The sequence below is a fragment of the Crocodylus porosus genome, unplaced genomic scaffold (assembly GCF_001723895.1).
Source record: "Crocodylus porosus isolate Cpor-Errol unplaced genomic scaffold, CroPor_comp1, whole genome shotgun sequence".
Taxonomy (NCBI): Eukaryota; Metazoa; Chordata; order Crocodylia; family Crocodylidae; genus Crocodylus; species Crocodylus porosus.
The window spans coordinates 31105954-31113392 of record NW_017728906.1 but is presented as its reverse complement, the minus strand read 5'-3'; the positions used below and the strand labels follow the sequence as shown (position 1 = coordinate 31113392).

Below are 7439 nucleotides of genomic sequence, written 5' to 3'. Positions count from 1 at the left end.
GCCAGTCCATTAAGGATGGCCTCTTTAATAAACTTTTCTAAAATCTTTCCTGGATAGAAGTCGGGCTGATGAGCCTGTAGTTTGCCAGATCCACTTTCCTCCCGTTCTTGAAGATGGGCACCACATTGGCCTTGTATGTTCAGTATTGAAAAAAAGCAATTTAATATTTGCTTAAATTCATAATAATATTAAGGAAAGTCCATTGGAGTTGCATGTATGCTTAAATGTTTTCTTAAAGGAAAACATTCATTTTCAAGCAGGGCCTGTGTGCCTACGAAGGAACAAATTTCCTTTGATGTTATAAAGTATCAACCTCAAGATATTTTTACTTGTTTTAGCTTCACCTCCTGTGTGAAAGTGCAGGGCAAATATTATCTAGAGGTACACTGTCACTGTTGCTTATCAAATAATGCAAACAACTGTTGGTGGAATTAGGAGTTGTTTCTAAGGTATGAAGAATGTCTTAACCAAGATGTGTCATGAATTGTTTTGGCAACAAAGTAATGCCAGGCATACTGGCTTTTGTATCAAAGGAAATATAATGGTTTACTCAATAGTTAGTAAATGGTTTTGTTACCTAGAAGATTGGATTTCTTTTTCTTGGATGAGAACTGTCTTTAACTCATCTGTGTTTATATTCAGTCACAATATCTAGCTGTACTAATTTGAATTGTTAGACTTTAAAGATGGTCCTTTTTGGCAAATTTGCTCACCTCTCAGTTACTAATTGAATAATTATTATGCTGACAGCCAAATCTTTGGTCTGCTCACCAGTGACTTGCAATGAAGAAGTGGGGTTGGAGCCACCTATCTTAAATATTCATACGTCCCCTAAGAGTCACCTTTTGACTGAAGTGTTAAAACTCACAGTGCACCATGCTGTAGAATATCCAAGAAGTCCTTTAATGAAATCAGACAATGAAGTTCTGTTCTTGACATTTCTGAAGTAAAAATTAGGAATAAAACAACAACCAGCCTTATGGCAAGTTTTCCTGACTTGATACATCTTCAAGATCCTAAAAATGAACAATTCCAGTTCCAAAAATTTTAATTTCTTCGTAGTCAGAGTTGCTAGGTTCTTAGTGATCCAACCTGGTCTCAGATGTGCTCTAGTAGTGGGGGAAATGGGGGGATGGGCACTTTAATTAGAGCAGCTCCAGAGGTCATTCTGATTTAAGAGCCTGGGTGTTGCATGTATCAGCGTCCCTGTGCTGAAAAATAGTGGCAGGGGCACTTTAGCCAAAACTTGTTGAACCAGCTTTAGTTAAAGCACCCCTGCCACCATTTTTCAGTGTGGGGACGCTGATGTATATGACACTGGAGTCTGTTAGAGCACAGTAATTAGCACGCTCTAGCAGACTCGATTAATCAAGTCTGCTCTGACACATTGTAACTACAGCACATCAGAGCAGCCTTGCTACATGTACAGCACATCAGATCAGCTTTGAGCCCTAATTAGTTAAAGTCTTGAGAAGAATTGATGTGATTTTGAATCCAGTTATTTAAGTAGCCTTTTGCTTTCTTATTTATGCATTCAAAGGTCAAACAATTTTCTGATAAAAGAGTGAGATAGTGGTAGTGATTAGTCTGTTTAACTTTGGTTAAAAATAATATATTTTGAGTCTGCGGAAGACATTTTGTTCTAAAACATTTTCGTTGTTGCTCTTGTATATCGTTAGACTATGACTTAAATATATGAAATATTATAGCACAACTCTAGGAAGTGTTCCTTAGAACAATTTCTTGCTGATAAAGTCCTTGCTCTAAAATTTAGCCTTAAGTAGGGCAAGATTCTGGAACAATATTTTTTTTCAGGGAGCACTTCTTGTAGAATCAGCTGATCTGCAAATCAAAATGAATGCAGAGATACAGTGGTAAAATAGGTTGCTAAAACAGGAGTTTAACAGTTGAACTGAAATTCATGGAATCTTAGACATTTATGTTGGACCATTTCTATCTTCATGTGTCTGTGGTCTCTTTAATTTGCTTTTGTTGGAGTTCAGTGCACACAGACTAGTCTCAAAATGGTGGAGAACCTGGTCTAAGATGGACCTGCATTGATATAGTATCAAACTTAAGCGATTTAGGTTAGACCAGTATATCACAGTTCTGTACCAGCTCAAGTTTGGTCACAGTCTGCTGGCATCCCAGGTACCATTGTGACCCCAGATGTGTGCTGGCACTTGGCTTGTGCTCAGTTGTTCCAGACAGCCCTAACCCCCAGGCTTTCAGAGCCAAGGCAGCAAAGCTTTGTGTCCTGCCTGCACCTGTCAGCCAGGCGGGCAGTGTGCGGGCGTGAGACCATCAGTACAGACTCCACAGCTGTGCTGGCTCAGGTCTAGTAGTACTAGATCCAGGCCTGCTCAGCAGGGGCCTCTGTTTCCCTCCTCCCTTCCCCACGCTGCCCAGCTTGGCTGACAGGCATAGGCAGGAGGTGCAGCACTGGCTGTCAGCAGTGCTGGACGCTGGGGGGATGGTGGAGCAAAGGCCTCTGCTGCACAGTCCCTCGTCCCCTCCTCCCCCTAGCTGACAGCTTCTCCAGGGGGCAGGGCTGGGGAGAAGGGCCATGCTGTCCAGTCAGGGGTGGCCAGCTGCTTGCCTGGGCTCTGCATTCTCCGGCAGTCTGGTGGGAGACCTGCAGGAGCACCTCCAAAATGTTGGGATTATTCGATGCAGGCAGCCTGCTCCCCCACCCCACAACCCCAGCCACCCCCAGGCAAATATCTGTTTTATTTTTTTTCCAGACCTAACTTAGTGCTCTTAGAGCAATGTGCAAAACTTAGATTGCATCTGCCTTCAGCTTATTGAATGTCTGTACCTGGCCTGAATGAAAACATTGCGTAGGTTTGGTATGCATATTTTAAGATGTTTTAAATTTAAAACAAAAACAACAAACTTTACTGTTTTCTTTTTGAGAAGCTGCACAACCTAATTCTCTAGTGCTTGTTGGATACTATTATTTTAAATAAATGCCTCTAATACCCAGGCTGGAATTGTTTCATTTGGTCTCATGTACAGTATATACCATTAATTGTGTGTTTTGCCTGGAGCTTCTGTTAGGCATGCAAGCTATATTTCACCAAAGGTAATGCTGTGTGGTAAAGAAGCAGGTTATAAATAGCAGGTGAAAAGTGGATTGAGCAAGATGGATTCTTTTTTTTATTTGTTGAGAGAGTTCCATTTTCAAAAGCAGCACTATTGAGATTCTTTTAATTTTTTTGCAGAACACTGCAAATAATATAGTCTTGCAGCTAGTATTGTTTTGATTAGGTGTTCAAAAATGCTTATGATAATTGCTGAATAGTCAGTACTCATCAGAAGCAGCAGGAATTTTTGAGAAATAGCCTGCTTAGTGTGTGAAAAGCTCTTCAGAAGTGTTTGAACAAAGAACTCTTAGCTAGAGATGGATAAAGATGAAATATTAGTAAAGGAAACTTATTAGTAGAAATGGCTCTTTATAATACTGGGGTTTTTACCATGCTCTCTTAAACATTAATGCGTGACATTTATAATTCTGCCATTGATTTTTATTCTAGCATAATATGCATGCTACTGTTATTTTGATAAGTCCTTTTGTTTTATAATCATATAGATTTTACATTTTATATGGTGTGCTTAAGGGATCTTCAGGACTCGAGTTGGTTTTGCTACAGAAATCTGTGCGGGTTTTTTTTTCTCTTTTGAAGGCTGGTTAGGATGTGTGTAAATATGTATTCATTATTTTCCCAACAAGGTAGTGCTAATACAATAGTGGAGGGATGATGATCTTTTTTTCCTAGCTGCAAAACAAATAAGCTTGTGAGCTGTTGTTCATCATGGAAGGAGAATGACTCATTCAGACTTTTTGAAAAGTCTTCGTTTTCAGCTGAAACGTAAATGTATCTCTGCCTTCAGACTTAACCCTTTGCACATGGAAGCCAAACTAGGAGGAGTGGAACTCCCACTGGGGAAGATGAATTTCTGTAAACATTGTTGGCTTGTAGTGATGCCACCTTTTTCCTATTTCTCTTGAATCCTTTGTGAGGGATTGTTTTGCTGGCACCTAAGGCCATGCATAGATGAAATAGGAGGCGTGTGTGCCCTACACCTTAAAGTGGGCTAACGTTTTTTGCGCTGCTTTGATGATGTCGATGTTTGCATGCCTCAGTGACGTATTGCGCATTAATTCCAGCCACTGTAGGGAAGTTTGGCAGCATAATACACCTTAAATGACTTGGGGCGCAGCAAACTAAAACTCCTTTGAGGAGTTTGTTTGCTGCCCCTATAGCCGCGGAGCTCTGTGAAGCTCCACAGCTCTCTAGGAAGCCCTGCAGGCAGTCTGGCAGCAGCCCACGAAAGCAGGCTCTGCCCAAGAAAAGCAGCGAGCCTGATATTATTCCCCCGCACCCCTGGAGCCTGCTTGCCTTCCTGAGTTGCACAGGGGCCTAGTGCTTCCCTCTGTGGCTGCGGTGCCCCCTGGGACTGCCTGAGCTGGTTGCCTGCAGGTGGGTGCTGCCTGGGGACGGCCACCACTGCTGCAGAGGAAAGCACCAGCCTTCCCCCCACTGACCCCCGCCCTGCAGCCCAGGGACTGCTCTGCCTGCCTGCAGCTCACCCTCCCCTCACCATCGGAGAGGCAGGTAAGTGCAGGGTGTGTACACGACATAGGCTGTTTAATCAGCCCTAAACTGAAGTGGTGTTTTTTAAAACCAACCACTTCAATTTAGGGCCCCCATTTATACATACCCTTAGTTTTACTTTTTTTTTGCCAGAGAAAGTGCATGTTGGCCCTTGCTGTTCCTTCCTGCACCTACACAGAAGGCTCCAAGGTGTCAAAAGGCAAAAGAACATTTGGCTCTGCAGGACTAAGTTGCTTTGTTCCCCTTGTAGTCAAATAAATAAAAAGGGGTTCTTTGTGAGGAAAAGATCAAAATCAGGGGCATGAATGTTTCAAGCAGCCAAAGAAAAGTTGTTTTTATCTGTTCACTTGTTTTCCTCTTCTTTTTTTTTTAACTTTAGAGTGGTTGACCACAGTACTCTGAAATAATTGTAATGGTTGCAACAGAAACCTTTCAGCTAGGAGTGTACTGATATATCAGTTGGCTGTTGGATTGACAACAATAAAAAGAGAAATAACGTTATTGGCTACTGGCTTTTTTAGGTCATTGTAGCCAATAATTATGGCCATGTGCCTGGAGCACCCTGGTGAGCGTAGTCCAGTCCTCACGCCGCACCACAGGCCCAGCCCCGCAGCAGACTACAGGTCCCTGTAAGTAGTGGGAGGGGGAGAAGGCACTGGGGGATGGTCACAGGGCACTATGCTTAGCAGCAGAGGGACTGTTACTGGTTTCTGTTGCTGCTGTTGCCACTGCCATGGTGACTGCGTGTGCAGCTGGGACCTGAGTGCCAGGACTGCTGCAGAGACCTTGGGCTGTGTTCAGGTGGGGTAAGGTGCCATGCGAAGGATGTTCTGGTCTGCTGGGCACCTAGCACCTTTGCAAAAGCAGCATTTCCCCAGCAGCCACAGGAGCGTGGCTATATGGGGTCTGCCAGCGCTGAGGCAGTGGCATGCACTGGGGCTCCAAACACGCCCATTGCTGCTGTCCACACAAGGCTATACCTTGCCTACCCAGGACATCAGCACAGGCTATGCAGAGAGCAGGCCTGTGGGTCAGGGGGCGATGTGCACCTTCCTCATCAAGGGCTGGAGCAGGGGGGTGTGTGTTTTATTATAAATGCAGAACAAACAAAAAGGTTTATGTCAGTAGTTTAAAATGCTCTGCACTATTACTAAATATCAGTTATCAGATCAGCATTGGCCTATATGGTTGGTTAATCATTGGCCATTGGTATCGGCCTAGAAAATCTTTATTGCTGCATCCCTATTTTCAGTTGCTTTCAGGGTTTTGACCCGTTTACATGATTAGAACATGATTTGGCACCCTGTCCCATCCTCACTTGAGTTGTCAATGTGGCTGTTGAATGGGACAGCTTGACCTCATTGGGGTGCTCATGGCTTGCAGCAGGCAGAGTCCCTGAGGTGGTGCACTGCTCCAGTGGAGTCCCAGAAGCTGCACGAGTAAGGCCTTCAAGCCAAGCCAGGCTAGCTCCATGCCAGCACGTGGGGCACCCAGAACTGCAGGCAAGAACCATGCACCCTTGGGCCGTGCCAGGCCAACTCCATGCCTCCATGTGGGGCTTCCAGCACTCCAGCAGGGACCTGCATGTGAAGGCACAGAGCCAACCCGGCCCAGTCTGAAGGTACACAGTTCCCAGCTGCAGCACTGGGAGCTCCACATGCTGGCATGAAGCCAGCTCAGATGGGGCCGAAGGCATTTGACTCCCAGCTGCAGTGCTGGGAGTCCCATGGCTTGGAGCCAACCCAGCTCAAAGGTGCACAGCTCCTGGCTACAGTGCCAGAAGTCCCACGTGCTGGCACTGAGCCAGCCTGGCTTGGCCCAATGGTGTGCAGCTCTTGGAAGGAGTACCGGGAGCCACATGGCGGCATGGGGCATACTGGGCCTGACTGCGCATGACTCGCCGTGGCTCTGGCTGGAGTGCTGGGAGACCCACAGAAGTGGAGGCACAAAGCTAGCCCAGTCCAATGGTATACAACCTCCAAAAGTCCATGCCTCCTGCCAGCTTCCAGAGGGGTAGCCGCAGGCCAATAATAACTGTCTTTTGGAGGGGCCCTGCAGACCAGATAGAATGGCCTAGTGAGCTGGATCCAGTTCGTGGGCTGTATTTTGACCACCCCTACTCTTAACTCATTTAGATACATGGACTTGAGAACCTAAGTTTAGGCATAAGTTTGTTTACTACTCTTAGCCTACTGAAAGATTTTTAGAACTTGGATGCATCTCTATGTGAAATTAAGGTGAAGCTATAAACTCTGGAGCTGTTTGATCTGAAGTAAACTGCTTCCGGCCCAGTGGCTACATGTGTGGCCAGGATAGCAGCAAGCAAGCCAAGGCAGAGCAGACCCAGGCTGGCAGAGAGGACAAGAGGGTCAGCTCCGGACTCTGGGTCGCACTGTTGGGTGGTAGAGAAGCTGGCTGGAGTGTCAGGGTGCTGTAAGTGTGGAGCTGTGTGGCTAGGCAGCAGGCAGGAGTCTGGCCCCCCTGCCTGGTCACCATCTACATGTGTTTTTCAGCGCTGTTAATTACTCCGCTGTAATATACTACTGTCCATGATGGTCCTATCTTATGGAGGAGTTAATTAGTTTACAGTGCCCTAATACCAACACGCATATAGAGTGATGCTTTACTGCAGAGCTAATTAGTCTACTCTGCAGCAAAGTGCACATGTAGATGAACCCCGAGTACATTCCATGCATTCCTTCACCATCTGCCATAAAGCTGGCAGGTCAGTCAGCAACACAGAAGTCCTTGACTTCAGAAAAGCCGACTTTGACAAGCTCAAGAGGCTAGTCGGTCAGGCCCTCAGGGACCATGACCCCA

At 45.6% G+C, this 7439-nt stretch overlaps 1 protein-coding gene and 1 long non-coding RNA gene across 2 annotated transcripts in view; one reads left to right on the top strand and one right to left on the bottom strand.

The window, feature by feature from the left end:
- APP (amyloid beta precursor protein) overlaps positions 1-7439 on the top strand; it is a 357591-nt gene that overhangs the window by 15157 nt on the left and 334995 nt on the right. The gene's annotated exons all lie outside the window — the stretch shown is intronic.
- Positions 5140-7439, bottom strand: part of LOC109305733 — a 16437-nt gene continuing 14137 nt past the window's right edge. The window contains exon 3 of the long non-coding RNA XR_002099689.1: positions 5140-5201. This is a non-coding gene — a long non-coding RNA (uncharacterized LOC109305733). The remainder of the gene's footprint in view (positions 5202-7439) is intronic.